This window comes from Cyprinodon tularosa, unplaced genomic scaffold (genome assembly GCF_016077235.1).
Source record: "Cyprinodon tularosa strain WSP-4 unplaced genomic scaffold, ASM1607723v1 ctg400, whole genome shotgun sequence".
Taxonomy (NCBI): domain Eukaryota; kingdom Metazoa; phylum Chordata; class Actinopteri; order Cyprinodontiformes; family Cyprinodontidae; genus Cyprinodon; species Cyprinodon tularosa.
Window position 1 is genome coordinate 600,856 of NW_024039120.1, and position 17,822 is coordinate 618,677.

Below are 17,822 nucleotides of genomic sequence, written 5' to 3' on the forward strand. Positions count from 1 at the left end.
GAGTTTTAAAGGGCTGTATGTTTTTAATTTTTTTTTTTTTGGGGGGGGGGGTTCTATTACTTTTCTTGTGGTATACATCTAAATGTGCACCGCTGCTTGTCCTGCCTGTCCAAATGTCCAAATATATTTTGGAAAATAAACAGCTTTAATATAATCAATATACATTTTGCGCAAAATGATTATTGTTTGTAGTGTAATTGAGCCCTTTACATATTAACCCCCCCATATAATACCTTGCCACCTCCGGCAAACATCTCTGATGTTTGCCAGTCTAGCTCCGCCAATGGCCACCAATGATCAAAAGCTTGAGAAATGTTTACTTTTGTTTGTCACAAGATCATGAATTGACAGGGACCCGAATAGGGAGAGGGGGCTTAACATTGTTGCCAAGTGTTTTTCCTCAGTTAGAAAAGATTATTTGAATAAGTCATATGTATACCAGTATTTGACTTTGAAAGGCTTAAGAAAAGCATGATATCAAATCCTTAATATTCTTCGCCTGAGTGAAACAGAATCATACCTCTTTGTACTAACTTCGGGACTTTCATTATTTTGAATCTTACTTTAAATTCCTAAGAACCTGATAAATAATTTCAAATCTTGCCTGCACTGTGAATTTGCTTGTGTGCTGATAACCTCTCTTTTAAGCAACATTTATTAAACCGAGACTGATGATGTGCATACACTGAACAGAAGATCACTCCGTTTATCTTCACCCTGACCACTCTCAATAAATAATATTTGGTAGCATCTTCCAATATCAAAGAGAGAACAACGACAACCTGTCGATGGGGAAATAGAGAGCTCCATTCAGCTGAAAGAATGCATCCCCACAGAGCGTTTTGCTGTGGAGACACGGCAAAAATCTGAAGTGGCTGCAGCCCTACTGTAAATCATGATGCCTCCCAGTGCTCTCTGCCTCTCTCTATTGTGTCGGCCCTTTTCGCTTTGCTGCCCATGTGTCAGAACGGCTCACGTCCCAGGCATGAAACATCTCTCCCCTGGCTGCTGCCGCTTTCTGTGAGCTTCACACAGCTGTCTGTTTCACTTCCTCTAACATAGCGCCTGTACCCTTCTCCCCCTTTCTTTCTCACTTTGTCTTAACCATCAACCTCTTGCTTTCACCGCTATGCGTCTCTCTCTTTTTGTTTTGTCAGTCCACTTGCTCTCTTTCTTCCCCTCTGAACCACCACCTCACAGTGATTTTATGCTTACTGAATATGCAGTGCAGAATGATACTCTCTTGTAATAATGACTAAATATACAGTAGTGGTGAGACTTTAAATTAATCCAGACCTTTACCCATGGTTGTGACACCTTCCCCGGAGTTTATGAACTGCATTGTGCCCACTCCATGAAATTCCGTTCTCTCTATCTTCCTTCTCTCCAAACACAGTTTCATTTATTTATTCTTTGACTTTCAACACGTCTGTCCGTTGAACAAAGCCGTAAACGGAGCAAAGGGACTTTCTGTTTAGAACTTCAGCACAATCTATCTGATGACTTGAGCAATAAACTAGAGGAGGAGGTGCACGCTTTCCTAAGACCCACCCCCCTATTCCTCTGTTTGGTTAATCATGTTAGTTTCAGAGTGCTCCTTTGCTAACATTGGCTGACAAATGCAAGAGGAATTTCGATTGTCTTTTTAACATTTATCGTCAGTTTATTTACGAGTTATTTTTTTTATCCACGGCAATCACTACGAGCTGGAAATCCGGGCTGGAGCAGGAATACTTTAATCCCTGATTTCTAGACAGAAACAATGAAATATTTAAAGTTTAAATCCAACTGACGTTGTGTCAATCAGTTTTGGAGGTGCATTACATTATTGTTTTAAGCTAAACGTGATTTTTCTTAATCATTAAGATAGAACTCTAAAGTCCAACTCATGAAAAATCATCAATAATACTGATCCAGAACCTGAATGATTTCATGTCATTGGGTGAGTTTCGCTGCTGTGCTGTTTATTTTTTTTTTGACTGAATACGTTTGTGTTGCTTCTACATATTTTCACAGCAGATCAAAAGTCATTACCTCTGACTTTCATGCATTTTTACCAACGTAATCTTTTTACTTAGAATATTGCACTGCACCTTTTTTTGTGTAAATGCCCTTTGTGTGTAATGAATGACCCTGGCCCCTTTAAATTTAAGGCTATGTACACCACAAAGCTGAGAAGATACTTCAAGCAAGGGCACAACCGCAAGAACATGGGGATGACAACATCTCTTCCTTTAATTAAGTACTTACAACCTGCAAAGCACATTTTTACTTTATATAGTCTGACAATACAAACATCTATTGATTTTCACAGGCTGTGTTACATTTTTTAAATGTCCACTTTTGATCCTCCTGACACAGCATTTTTTCGGAGGAATGCAACCTTGCAGGGTTCTCCTCCTATGCTAGTCATAACCAGAGTAGAAGTATCATCTAATTGCAGCTGGTGAAATTCTTGGTGTAAATTATTTATTTATTTATTTATTTATTTATTTATTTATTTATTTTTTATAAGCAGTCCTTGGCCACTTTGTTGAACAAAATGTTTACTAGGCTTTTAATCCCTGGTTAGGATGCACGTTTGAGTTGTTGTTAGTTGTTAGTTATTGGTGCCTGATATCTGTAAACTAGAAGAGCAACATCTCTGATGTTTTACATTTGAAAGCTTTTTGTTGAGCTTTTGGCTGCATTGTGCTGAATTTTCAACACATTCTTACTTTGGTTAAATAACTGAATAGTCTGAAGTCTTTGGAGCTACATAAAAAAAATTAATAATAAAAAAAGACAGTTTAACTTGCCCTTTAAACAAGATTATTCCAGGAGACAGATTTTTCTCCTCAGAAAGCCTCAATCATAGAAATGGCAGTAATATTTACAGAAACATGCAAGCTATTTTTGATCCTTTAGATTAACTAAAACAAAAATGGAATCCAAACTGTCTGTATTACATATAAAATTGAATATGATAAATTGCTAAACTTTCATAGATGCTTTGTTTGTCCTAGAAACTATATTCTGTCTGCAAACTCCTCTCTCTGGAGATCACATGTTGCACACTGTCCTCTTTTGGAGAGTCGGTAAACTGCATGTTCTTAGCTGAGCATTAAACCCCAAAGTAATGGACAGTAAGGAGGAGAAGAGGGAAGAGTAAAAACACTGATAGACAGACATAACAGAGATATATTTCTTCTTGTCTGCAAGCTAATTATTTGTGAGTATTTTGTGTTTCTGTTGATGAAGTTACAATGAACGGCAGTATTTATGACAATGAAAATCTAATTATTGAGAAGAGTCTTTTTCTCCTTTAGTTGCACAAAATACACAAAAACATACTCAGACAGGCACAATATAAAATACCTTGTGTGTGTAGTCATCACTGAAAATATATAAATTTGAAGTCTGGATTTAAACACAAAAACTGTATCAGTGTCTCTAACCATAACACACTGTTCTTTAAGATCAATTTTATGAATAGGCAGTGAAGTCTCCTACTCACCCCGTGTTCATGTGTGTTTGCAGTGAGCAAATCACAATGTTATATCCTTGCCGTTTGTGTAGTCCAGCTTTGGGAGTTGCAAGTAATAACCAGTGTCCACCGAGACCATATTGCAGAGGCTTCCCCTCAGAGCAAAGCCCCTACCTTGCATCAAGGCAACACGCACTCTGTCTTGGCAGAATGATAAATGGCTCCACTGGGAATAAGAAGTCACATCTTAGTCTTTTTGCTTTTCTCCAACCAGGATCTGAAACAGAACTGTATCAATTTACAATGTACTGCAGAGACTTGGTAGAATGCCACACAGAAAACTGTGCTGCCTGCTGATGTCATATAACAGGCAATACTAGGGAGTTTAGACAAGCAGTACATAGCCCCTTTCAAAAGCCCAGTTTTAAGGCCTACTATTTTACTGGGACCACATTCCGGGATCTATCAAGAATTAACACCTTATCCAAATTAGTCTCAGTAAATTACCAGTTCAGCACTTCTTACACATAACACAGTTACAGCATAATGGATGTACCTAATATAACCTGCAGGTGGCAGTAATGCAAGAGCTTTAACTGATCAAGCCAACCATAAATAAGTCTATACCGTTCAGTGATTTAGCTAATTTCTAATCAAGTGAGAAACGCAAAGGCCTGAGCTGATGGTGTTCTTTTTTTTTGTTTTTTGTTTTTTTAATAGTGTCCTGTCTGGCGATGTGGCAATATGAATAATTGTCTTGAAGCCAAAAAGAGAGCCCAACACATTTTGCTTTCACAAGTGGAGCAGTATGGCTATCTCCATAGTGTTCCACTTGATTTATGCATACAAATAGTTTAATTATAATTCATGCAGGAAGTATTACAGATTTTATGGACACTGCAATGTAAATAGAATAGGAAAGAAAAAAAGGAGAAAAGATGACAGAAAGAGGAGATAAAAGGGAGATAACAAAAAAAACATCTTTATTCTGCTTCATCACCTGCAAAGAGAAAAAGAACAGCACAAGCAACAGATATAGTATAAGAGATACAATAAAGTAACACCTTGATACTATGGCTGAAGTATAAGTAGTATTATTTAATTTGACATGTATTCTGTGGTAGCTGAAGATAAGAATATGGGCTTTCTGTATGGAAATTAATCTCCAAGTATCTGGAGCCAAACACCTGTAGTTGTTTGTGAGAGTGCACTTGTGCATGTTTATCCAAGTTTATCCAAAGGAAAAATGCTCAATAGTGGTTGTGAAGAGCCGAAGACATGCCCCGCTAGAGCACCGAGGTGAGCTCCGGGTGACCCAAAGCCTAAAGGGATCCCAAGAGCAAAGGCGCCCAGGAGGGGCCAACCCAGGAAATCCGACCCCTGACATAGAGAGGAGGAGAGACAGCACAGAGGAAAACCCCCAGCCACCACAGTGCCGGAGCCCCCAGGAGCCACAGGGATGAGTTTGCGGGCTCAGCTGGCAGCCAGCCACCCCGAAGTGGATCCGGCCACTGTCAGCCTTGTCTGGGCCCCGGGGGGACAGGCCCAGCGGAGCAGCCGCCAGAAATAAGATAGTTCCCGCCTGGGCATCCACCCCCAAACACCACTGGTGCACCATTGAGCCCAGGCACCAGCCAGCGGAGCTGCTGGTGTTTTTAACAACTGTCTGACAATCTCGCTGCGTAACAACACACTATGTGGCAGTGGCTGTAGCGCGGTGGCTAACCAATTAGAGGAGCCAGATTAATGTGAGAGCTGGTAGCAGCTCCTGAGCTTACCCTTTACAGTCCAAACATTGTAAAACCTGACTACCTTAATAAAATATGAAAACTCTCTTAAAACACATAAATCTATCAAACAAATAATAAAGAACACATAAGCACAGAGCTTAAGTTGGATTCCATCTCATGAAACCTGTGCTTCTTTTTCATATATACTATAAGTAGCTGCTTCTATGTGATTTAAAATATATTGATGTAAAAATGAATTTTATCATAAATCATGTGTTTTACTACATTTATATAGAAACCATTATATCTGCAAAAAACCCAACAAAAAACCTAATTGTTCTTGAAGGGAACCTAGTTGCCCTAAGCAATCGACCAGCCCTAGGGTATGGTGTTTTTCCCCCAAAACCTTGGTCCAGTAAGTTACAATACACTACTGGGTTAGGTTTTAAGTTCAACATGCATACATCTCATGTATTTGTAATTTTAACTATTTGTTTTATAAGACGTCACCGCACACATCTATGTTTAAGAGAAAAAGTGTGAACATCTCATCACAAATTTGATCAGGAGCTAGATTTTAAGGCTTACTGGGGTGTAAACACTTGCAGCTTCCTTGAATAGAGACCTGCACATTTTTTTTTTCAAAATCTACATTTTGTGGCAAAACCTACATAAGAGTCTTATGCCATAGTCAATAGGTAAAAAGACGATTGAGATTCAGTTTCTCACAAACATGAAAAAGACATAAAAAGTAATATATTTTAACTTGATTCTTGAATGATTAAATTGATAATAGGCAAATATTAGTCCTTAACGTGTAGAAATTGAATTATATACAGTCCAGGATTCTTAAAAAAGATACTGTAAATCTTTCTTAATTTAGTGCTGTGTACTTTTATCACTAATGCCTTAGATATTCAGCAGGGGATGAGTTTTAAAACATATAACATTTAGTCACATACATAATATTTTTAAGATAAGATGTTTTATGGCTGTTTAAATGCCCAAAATACTACAAACAACAACGTTTCCGTTGTTGTGATGGTGGATACAGTGGTAGCCATTCAAAATTTCCCCACTTTCCTTGATGGGCCATTGGCTGGTCCTTGTCTGGGCCCCTTCTATTCCTTTTTTAAACTCAATCTTTCTACTAAAATGTTCTTTTTGTCATGATTTGTCAACATTAAAATCTAAAGAGATGTATCATCTCCTGTTTAGACCCTGTAATTCAGCAAAAATGTGGAGTCAGAGTAAAAAAATATCCATGCCCATCATCAAGGAGGTGGTCACTTCAGTGGCTGGACGTTGGCTGCCATTCGGTTGCTGTTCGACTGGGAAGGGCCATTTTGAATGGCTGCTATGTAAGTGGCCATATACCAATAAAACATGAGTGCCCACAAATGGGAAATTGGAAAGTTAATGCCGCAGAGATAACGTCACTCCGACTTCCCAGTTTTGAGGTAAACTTACTCTTGACTTACTCTTGATGACTCCATCTCTAATTTCAGCTATAAAGAGATTTTTAATTTTATCAATTATTTCGTTTGATGTTCAACACAAAGACATTTTTTTTATTGCTGCAACTAATTGTGGAGGGAACACATGCAGGGTAAATATTACTGTGTTAGAGACCAAATACTAACAACATGTTGGATAACAATAGTTTTGGATTGATAATGGAAACAGCAAATACAGCAAAATAATGCTTTTTTTGTCTTTTTCTGATGCAGGACTGAGAGAATACCATGTAAAGGTTTGTTTTCAACACTTCAAGAATCTTGAACAAGTACAGATTCAGAGGAACAGAGGTACAGACGAACTTGGGGCTCAGCATGGTATACAAAGAAGAGTGGACTTTTAAAAGATCCTAAGAAGTTAGGTGAATAGAAATTGGATTTGAGGTGGAGTGGAGCTTAAATAGCCAGGGTACAATGTAGAATGAAGATGTATAAGTAAAGACCTTGGGGGTCTGTTTCAAGGCTCGAGCTCCAGGAAGGCTGTCAAAGTGTTATGAATGTAAGAGTTCCTTGAGTCCTTAGGACCACCATGAGAACGTTAAAGGGGGAAGTGTGGGCGTGGATTGTGTATAAAAGAACAGGTATGTGCTTTATGCAGAACTCCTCATCTCCTCATTGAGGAGATGATGAATGAGTGGCTGAGGGAGGTGTATGCAAGAAGACCAGGTGGTTTTTTTCAAGCATCACCATCGCTTTTAATCTGTGACTACATGCGTGCCCATCTCACAGCCGATGTGAAACACATGGTGAAACAAATGAACGCTGTGCTTGCTGTTATTCTGGGAGGTCTGACAAAGGTACTTCAAGCGCTCGACATCGGTGTGAACCGGCCGTTCAAAGTAATGCTACGTTCACACCGGACGCAGCAAGAGCAGCAAAATCGCGTCTGCTGCTTCATTTTTGCTACTTGTACCAGTTAGTTCTGACGCACGGTTGAAGCAGCTTTGCTGCTCTAACTGCGCGGTGCAAAAGTGTGTCTGACGCGCGTTGGGCAGAGCTACTCTATCCTTTCTTTGCCTTGCAGCTATATTTGCTGTGATCAGTGGGAATAAAGTAGTTTTAATATGTTTTTAAGTGAGAAAGTCCATCTGAAAACTTAATCATTGCAGTCAGTTCATTCAGATCATCATCCTGCCTTCTAATATTAGTTCTGTCGGAGCCACTCAAACTCCCACATACCAGCGGTGCACTGTCAGTAGGAATCCCATTTAACAGCAGCCTCTGGCCGGGTCGCCTCCTCGCGGTTCACCGCGGCAGCTGGTAGGTGTTTTTCATCTAAATAATCTAAACTGCAGGCACCAGGATAATAAAAGCGAACATATTCTGCCGGCAGATTTCTGCATTTTAAGTTAATTTATGCATCAATAAACTGTTTCAGAGGAGTGATCACAGCGCTCTGTGTCATCAGCGATGTGTCTGTCTCACAACCAGCTCCCAGGTTTGATTAATACTTTGTAATAAATACATGAATAAAGCACAAACATACTCAGTTTTGCTCCCGCTCTATTTTTAAATACACAGTAGAGGTATTTAAACGTAGTAGAGGATACAGTGGGGACTGGTTGGAAATGGACGGTTTCCTGCGTGATTCCTGTGTGATTCCCACGTGAATCACGTTGTATTTCCTGAGGCCAGTTCTTTTATTTCAAAAAGAACTGCAATGTACCCGGACAACCACCAGGTGGCGCTTGGGACCTCTGCCGTGCTGAGGGTGACGTTTGTGGGCCTGCAGTCAACTGAAAAGCAGGTTTATTGGGGATCTTGGTGTGATACTGTGCTATTTTATTTTGTTTTTGATTAAAATAAAGTTAATGAATTAATTTAACATAAGATTATGCAGTCAAGTGACTGCATAATCTTATTTTATGAAAATGATCCCAACGACTCTCAATGTAAACCTGTTCAGTATTCATCACAATAAACACATTTTCTCTCATGCTCTTTTCCCACTTTGTGTTGTTTCAAAATCTAATCTGAAATATAGAAATAGAAATTATAGAAACAAAATGTTTCACAGCAGTTTTTTCAGGAACAGAATCAGGTTTATTGACATTGTCAGAGAAGGAGTTCACAAACTAGGGATTTTTTTATGGTACAATCGTGCAAGATGACACATATAAGGGTAAATAGAATTATAAAAATATCTAAACACTGTGGCAATATATAAGCAATATCTATACCGTATATCCAGGTCTGGGACGGATTTTAGCAGGGGCTTACCGCAGAAGGTCTGTACGTTTGTGGCCCTGCAGTCAACTGAAAAGCAGGTTTATTGGGGATCTTGGTGTGATATTGTTCAATTTTATTTTGTTTTTGATTAAAATAAAGTTAATGAATTAATTTAACATTGGGACTGCATAATCTTATTTCATGAAAATATTTATAGATAGATTGATAGTAGTTATAGATACACCTCCGATCTTATCTGAGAACTGTTATTTCTATTTATCTGCATCGCTATTATTTAATGAAAAATAAAATTAATTAAGTTGGAGCCGGGGATACGGACTGTAGCGCAACCAGAGAAAGGCGACAGAGACAGTGCTGCGGCTGGTGATGTTGAAATTAAAATCATATCCAAAGTTGATTCCTCATTAAGATAAGCCAAAGTTATTCAAAAGGGTATGTAAGAAAATATATTTTCTTTAGTTTTGTAAAATATAAGTGCCGTTGAAAGCTTTGTTTTTGTGTGTTACTTTCTTGCCGCGCAATACGTGACACCCCTCCCAGTCTGGTCAAGTAGCAGACTGGGAGAGGTGTCACGTGTTGCGAACTTATAGCGCAGTGGTTAAGCTGAGTGGTGTGTAGACTAACAGCTTGTGGGTTCAATCCCAACTGTGGCCGAGTTGCCTTAAATGTTTTTTTTTTTTTTTTTTTTTATAAAGCATCTTAATGCACCTTTTTCCTCCCTGTTTGCACCTCCAGTAACTTCTATGCCAATATGTGACGAGTGAATTTCTCCGCTGTGAGATCAATAAAGCTCATCTAATCACATCTACTCCAATCTAAATAAATAAATAAATATACACATGTTCAATAAATAAATAAGCATTCAATTAATTACCCCCAATAAATGGTGAAATGATATGTTCTCATAATAAATCATTTATTTAAAAAATGCTGTTATGTTCCTTTTTTTTTAAATTCCTTTTAAAATGCTTAACTATTTTTATTCTTTTATTTTCTTTCAAAAAATCACTAGATTTTAAAAACACTCATAGGTTTTGAAAGGTATTATATATATATAGAAACTAAAACGCTCGGATCTTTCTGTCATTTTGTGTGCGTGTGAAGCATCTGCAATGTTTTCGTTAAATATTCAAATAAATAAGATGGACTTTAAACTAGCAGACACGTTTGGATTTTTGCCATTTAATTTTTTTATTTAATTTTAAAAACGAAAGAAATGGAAATGGGGTTTGACGAAAACCAGAAATATGGTCTGCCTGCATTCATGAACAACTTATGTTTGTGAGACCCCCTACCCCTCAGGACCCCCGCCTAATCAGTGCAAAAAATAACGACAAATGGCTTTAGCAGGTTATTCAGAGTTGACGCGGTACTTTGCAGACAACTTACTCTCTTGTTCTCTGACAATAGAATTCAACCACCACCATTTACAGAGACCCCCTCCCCCTCACAGCTCAACTTTGTGGTTTCAACACTGCAACGAAAGTTTCCTGATATGGGGAAAGAGTGACTTGAAGGACTGCATTGATAAGATCAACGAATTTCTCCGTACAACACGCAAATCATCCCAACGACTCTCAATGTAAACCTGTTCAGTATTCATCACAATAAACACATTTTCTCTCATGCTCTTTTCCCACTTTGTGTTGTTTTAAAATCTAATCTGAAATATAGAAATAGAAATTATAGAAACAAAATGTTTCACAGCAGTTTTTTCAGGAACAGAATCAGGTTTATTGACATTGTCAGAGAAGGAGTTCACAAACTAGGGATTTTTTTATGGTACAATCGTGCAAGATGACACATATAAGGGTAAATAGAATTATAAAAATATCTAAACACTGTGGCAATATATAAGCAATATCTATACCGTATATCCAGGTCTGGGACGGATTTTAGCATAATAATTATAATAAAAAAAAAACATTTAAGGCAACTCGGCCACAGCTGGGATTGAACCCACAGTCTATTGAACCAAAGACCACTCAGCTTAACCTCTGCGCTATAAACTCGCAACCCGTGACACCCCTTCCAGTCTGCTACTCGACCTATGTAATTCTGACTCATGGGACGGCGAAATGGAGTAAGACTGCCACCTAGTGGCTATAGTAGTCACATGTTTTTCACACAATACGTGAAACACGCGGAGCGTGAGTGAAGTGTCCATTTCCAATCAGCGCCCACTGTATTTACCGGAATATAAAACCTGCGCCCTATAGTCCGGTGTGCCTTATGTGTGTGCTAAATACAGAAATGGCACACATAACTGAAACTGTGCCTTTTAGTACGGTGCACCTTATGGTTGTGAAAATACGGTATGTTAGGAGTAGTTATCATGTGCCTCCTTAAAACTCCATCAGAGTGATGAGTATGATTGTGTGCAGTTGTTGAACAAGACACCTGTTAACTATACTCCCAAACAAAGATAGAACTGATATTGTTTACACTGCGCATAGTGTGCACATTGTGTGCATGTATTGTTTCTATTGTTGGATACGAGATCAGAAGGAACATGCTCTATGATTACAACTGTATCTATGTTTGATGCAAGAAAAACAAGACAGAATCTTTTAGATAAATTTTCTTTACATTTTTCATTTAGAACCTTACATTGATTTACTTTGTACTAGATAGAAAAATATTTAACAATATGACTCCAGTCAAACATTGTGGATGTTCTTTTCAAAGCCTTCTGAATAGCTTACTGAAGATGTTATCCAAAACCCTTTATGACAGAATCTATGTATAGGGTCAGTTCTGTAGGCCACCTTAGAGAAACTGTACTGTATAGGTTACCATGGCGGCGCTCCAAGTCAGCGGCCAAGACTACTTCACAAAATATGCCGCCTAAAAGGATACAAACTAGACATCAAACCTGCATCTTTAATCGCCAACACCTGATGGAGCTACGGTCACAAAATGCTTTAAATACTGACATTTGTGACCATTTAAAAAGCTGCGGTGTGCTACATCAAGATGTCAAAAAAACACCAGCGGAAAATAACGGATGACGAAAGAGATGGCTGTTGAGGGGGGCTAACTGCAAAGCTAAAGAGAGATCCACGCAGCCCACCGCTTCCATCAATCCTGTTCTCTAACGTCCGCTCGTTGGAAAAGAAAATGTATGATTTCCGACTCAAACTCTTCAAAAAATGAGATATGTAACTGCTACACCAACATTCAGATGAGCTCTTAGCTGCATTCAGCAGTACCGGACCGATGCTGTTGGCCTGGGGGGCTGATGTTGTGCCAATAGAAACAAAGAGCTCTGTGTGAATGGAGGCTCCTCTGAAACTGTTCCCAAACAATCTTTGGCGTCTAGAGGGAAAGCAAAGCCCTCTGCAGGTGAAAATAAGGAGAGCACCCTAGATGTTTCCCCGTCCAAATGCTGAAACATCCCCAGCTGGCTCCTCCCAGCCCTCTCCGGCTTCCACACCTTCTCCAGCATCGTCTGTCACTGCTAAACCTGCCAATGGCACCACTGCTGCTTCAACCACTACAGTCTCTTCAACCCAGGGGGGTACAACCCTCACAGCATCATCATCCTCTTCCTTCACTGAGCTAGGAGAAGCGAGTGCTTCAGGAGGTGGAGGCAGTAGTACCCGCTCAACGACAACTGCTGCTTACCTTATCAAGGCTACACTTTGTCTAGAGAGCCGTTCTAAATGAAATTTATTTTTGTTTACACTTGTGTATACAAAATGACAAAATAAATCAGTCTAAGTCTGTCTAAGTCTAAGTCTTATTAAGTTTGAGCTCTCCTCACAAATTGAGATCAGGACGTTCAAAGCTATAATTAGAAATAAATTTAAGCATATTGATGGAGGTTTAATAATTCCAACTAAAATATCAGAGTTTCTAGAGTTAACCCCCCCCAAACTACTGTCTAAGTTATACAGGACACTGACTAAACTGGATGATACAATATCTCTTCCTATTACTAAATGGGAGGAGGATTTATCAGTCAGCTTTGAACAAAACATCTGGGCTCAGATATGTCTAAGAACTTTTCACATGACCAGAAACCCCAATTTACAATTAATACAATACAAAATCCTCCACAGAGTGCACTATACAGGTCAAAGATTATTCAAGATGGGTTTTGCGCAATCTAACATCTGTCCACAGTGCACAGGCAATCGACTTGATAATTATTTTCACGCGTTATGGTTATGCACGCCGGTTCAGATTCTGGGTACAGGTATGTAAGGATCTATCACTGTGCCTGGGTTGTAAAATCCTAATTTCCCCTTCAGTTTGCTTGCTGGGTGACTTTGAGGAAAGCTCTATGGGAAAAAAATCGGTTTGCTTGGCATTCACTGCATTATGTATCGCAAAGAAAACTATCCTCATGAATTGGAAGAGTAAGGATAAACTCAACATCAATCAGTACAGAGATCTGTTGTTGGATCATATTAATCTTGAGACAGCATCTGCATCCCCATCAGACCGATCTCTCTGGGCTCCCTTGATCGGCTCCATCACTTAGTGTAGTGGGGGGCTATGGGGTGCGTCTTGTGGGGCGCGGGGGCTAGTTCGGGGGTCCTTGGGTCCTGGGGGCTCGGGGGGGTGCTCGGAGCGGGGTGCCTGGCGGGTCTGGCCCGGGGGACTGTTGCCCCCGTCGGGGCGGGGGTCTGGGGCGCCGCGGGGGGGTCCTGCGGCTGCCGCGTGCGGTGCTCTTGGGGGGTTCCGTGGTGGCGGACGTGGGCTACTGGCCTGGTGGCTGTGCTGCTGCTGGGTGGGGCTGGGCGCCGGGCATCGGTTCTTTTGTGGTGCTGGCCGGGGTGCTTCTGCTCTGTGGGGCGTCGGGGCGTGCCTCGTCTTCCGGTGCCGGGTTTCGGTGGTTGGCCGTGGCGCTTGCCGTGGTTGCGTCGTCCGGGGGGGGCGTGGGTGGTCGCGCCTGTGGCCGGGGTTCGTGTGTGTCTGTTGTGGGCTGGTTGCGGGCGTCGGGGGTCCCTTTGGAGTGCCCCCGGGTCGGGGTGTGGCTTCGCTCTGTTGGGGCGGGTGCAGGTGGCGCGTGGTGCGGTGCATCGTGCGCGGTTTGGGAGTGGAGGGTTGCTCGGTGTTTGGCGGCGGGGGGGGGACGGGCCGTGCCCGGCGTGGCCGTCCTCCTCTCGGCGGCCTGTGGGCGGTGCGGGGCCGGAGCGGGGTGGGTCATGCTGCTTTCGCGCCGGGCGCGGCGGGGGTGGTGGGGTCGCGTCTGCTGCTTTCTTTTTGCTGCTTGTGCCGGCTTCTGGCGGCTGGGGCGGCCTTGCTGCTCTGGCTCTCTGGCGTGCGCCGGGTGGGGCTGCTCTGTCCTTGGCTTTGCCTTGCGGCTGTGTTTGCTGTGGTCGGTGGGGGCGGGGTGGTTTCGTTGTGTTTTTGGGTGGGGGAGTCCGCCTGGGGGCTTGGTTGGTGCCGTCGGTTCGTCCGTGTCGGCCTTCCGGTGTTGTTTCTGTTGGGGCTGCTCGGGCCCCCGCATGCCGGCGGTGCGCTGCCGGGGGGATTCCTGTTCGGCGGGCTTGCCTGTCTCCTGGGAGGGCAGGCATGTTGACTTTGCTGGGGAGGAGCATCTGGGTGGAGGGGTCCTCGTGGTGTGGCGGTGGGTGTTGGGCACTGGCTTGTTTGCGGCCGTTCTTCTCCGGTGAGGGGGAGAATATTATAATTTTTTTTGTTTTTGTTTTTGTTTTGTTTTTTGTTTTTTTTTTTGTTTTTTTTTGTGGGGGGGGGTGTGTGGGCGGGGGGATCGGGGCTTGGAGTGGGGCTCGGGATTTGCGCTTAGCTGTGTTGTGTGGCTTTCTTCTTCTTCGGATTGGTGCTGTGGGACCTACTGCGGGGTGGGTCTGGGGTGGCTCCTTGGGTCTGGGATCCCTGGGGCGCATTGCCCTTGGGCGGGGTCCCCGGTGGGGGTTCGGGGGTTCGGGTTCTGTGGGGAGTGCTGCTTGGGTTCTGGGCCGGTGTACGCCCGGCTGTCTGTCCCTGCTGCCACGGCCTCTGGTGTGCCGGGGTGCCTCGGGGCCTGCTGGGCTGGGGGGGGGGCATGGACATTAACACCTATGGCAAGTGCTTACCCCCTTACGGGTTTGCACTCTGTAAGTGGGGGAAGGGGAGGGAGGGGGAGTAGGTATGATCTCGGCCTGGATGTCTTCTGTCGCTTGTGTGGTGAGTAGCTTGATTGTTATTGTAGGGGAGGGATTACATCTACATTTTTTTTTTTTTTCTTTCCCAGGTTGGGGTCTCAACCGCACCCTCTCCCAAATACATCTCAAGTCTCCGCTAAGTGCGGAGCCCATTCCCCCCGTCCTGCTCTCCCTCCGCTGGCTGGCGTCGGGGCTCACCGGTGCACTGGTGGAGCTGGGGGTGGATGCCCGGGGGACTGCTGGCCCATTCCTGGCGGCCTCTCCGCTGGCCCCGGCCGGCCGGGGCTTTGCTGGGGCTCCTGTCTGGGGATGGGGTGCCCTTGGGGCCTCGGATCCCTGGGGCCTGGGACTGGATCCGCTTCGGGGTGGGGCTGGGTGTTGTTCGGGGATTGTCGGGGTCGGTGCCGGTGCCTTCGCTACGATGCCGGTTCCTGGGCGGTGTTTCTTTCCTATGCCGGTTCTGTGGTATCGGTTCGGGGGGGGGGGGGGAGCTGCGCGGCATGGTGGGGTGCGGGTCTTGGGTCCTGTTTTGGGCTCCGGTTTTTCCGCTCGCACTTCTCCTCTTGCCTATTTATTTTAATTGTAATTATTAATTAATTTATTTATTTACCTATTTATTTATGTTTTTTTTTTTTTTTTTTTCTCTTCCTCGGTGGGGGGGAGCGGTTGCGGGCGGGTCGGTGTCTGGTGTCCGCTGTCGCATTGTGGGGGCTCCTTTTTTTTTTTTTTTTTTTTTTTTCTTTGGGGGGTTTGGCATGTCTGTTTTCTCGGGGGGCGGGCGGGCCTGCTGGGTGGGGGTCCTGCTGGCGGCGCGCCGCTGGTGTGTGGGGGTCCGGGCGGCTCCGGCGGGGGGTAGTGTTGGGGGGCCGGTCTGGGCGGGCTGGCTGCGCTGGCTGGGTATTCGGGTGGGTTTTCCCTCCTGGAGGCATGGCGGGGCTGCTCTGTTCCCGCTGATCGCGGCGGGTGGGGCTGCGGGGTGGGTGGGGGCCTGGAGTGGCTATGGCCGGCGCGTGGTGGGGGGCCGGGGCGGCGGAGCTGCTCTGGCCGCGTGTCAGGGCCTGGTGCGGGCTGCGGGGGGGGGCGGCGGACGTGGCTGGGCTGCTTTGGCTTCGTCCGGTGGGGGGGGCGGCGCGGTTCGATCCGCTCTGGCTTTGTGCTGCCCCTCGGGCTGCTGGAGGGGGTGGTTGCGCCGGCTGCGGTCTGCTCTTCTTGCGGTTTTGCGCCGGGCGGCTTTTCTGCTCTCGGGCTGATTCTGTGCGCGGTGTGTTTCGTTGCGCGCTGTTGGCATCGGTCTTGGTGGGGTGGGGCTGCGCTTTTGGCCGGGGGGGCTTTTTGGGGGGGTCCCGCGGCGCTCGTGGCCGGTTCGCGGCGGATGCGCATGGGCCCCGGCCGGGGGCGGGGCCGCCTGAGTGTTTTCCTGGGTGGTGCGGTCGCGGTGGGTGTTGCGGCCGGTCGCCGGGGCTTGGTGCGGGGGGGCGGGGCGTGTTTCGGTGCTCTGTGGGGCTGGGGCGTTTCGGTCGGCGCCGTGGGGGGGCTGGTGTTCGGTGCCCGGCCCTACTTCGGGGTGGCCGGCTGCCGGCGGGGCCCGCGGACTCGTCCCCGCAGCTCCCCGGGGCGCCGGCATGGCGGTGGCTGGGGGGCTTCTTCGTGGCTGTCTCTCCTCCTGCCTTGGTGGGGTCTGGTTTCCGGGGCTGGCCCCGCCTTGGTGCCTTCGCTTCTGGGGTCCCCTTGGGCGCCTGGGGCTTTGGGTCTCCCGGCGCTGGACTCGGTGCTCTGGGGGGTGTGCCTCTCCGGCTCTCCACAACCACTATTGAGCATTTTTTTCTATGGTTAAAACTTTACATGCACAAGTTCACCCTCACAAACAACTACAGATGCTAGGCTTCAGGTACTTAGAGATTCACTTCCAAACAGAAACCCCACATTCATATCTTCAGGTAACACAGAGTACATGTCAGACTTAATAATATTACTTTAGCGATAGTTTCAAGGTGTTTGCTTTATTGTATATCTCGTACCATGTTTTTTGGTTGTGCTGTTCTTTTTTCTTTTTTCTTTTTTTTTTTTTTTTCTCCATCTCATTACAGGTGTTGAAGCAGACTGAAAATGTTTTGTCATTGTCTCCTTCCTATCTCCTCTTTCTTTCATCTTTTGTCCTGTTTTTTTCTTTTTCCTTCTTCTTCTTCTGTTTTTCTGCTCTACTTACATTGCAGTGTCCATATGAACTGTAAAACTCCCTGCATAATTATAATAAAGCAATTTATATACATGAAACAAGTGGAGCGGTATGGCAATTGCGATACCGCTACACTTGTGAAAGTAAAATCTGTTGGGCTCCTTTTGGCATCAAGACAATTATTCTTATTGCCACCTTGCCAGACAGGACACTGTTAAAAAAAAAAAAAAAAAAAAAAGAGAGATCAGGACGTTTTTAAGGCCTCTCAAAACCATTGAAGTTGTTTGTCCAAAAGCCATTTTCTAACTAATTTGATGTAACGATTAGGATTACTATGGATTGGAAAGACCAACTTGTGTCCAAAATATAACTTCAGAATGACACCATGTCTCTTTTGTGAACCACATTAGATTATTCTCCAGCAAAATGCTTCCAAAACAAGATGCTGCCAACCTCCGGCTTCTACATTTGGATGTTGTTGTCAGTGTCGAAAGCCTCCCCTCTTTTTTGCTCCAAATGTAATAATGCTCCTCATGGCCAAACACACTTTTTGATCAGACCACAGTACATGTCTAAAAATTCAGTTCCTTTTATATTTTAGATACTGTAAGAAAAAAATATTTT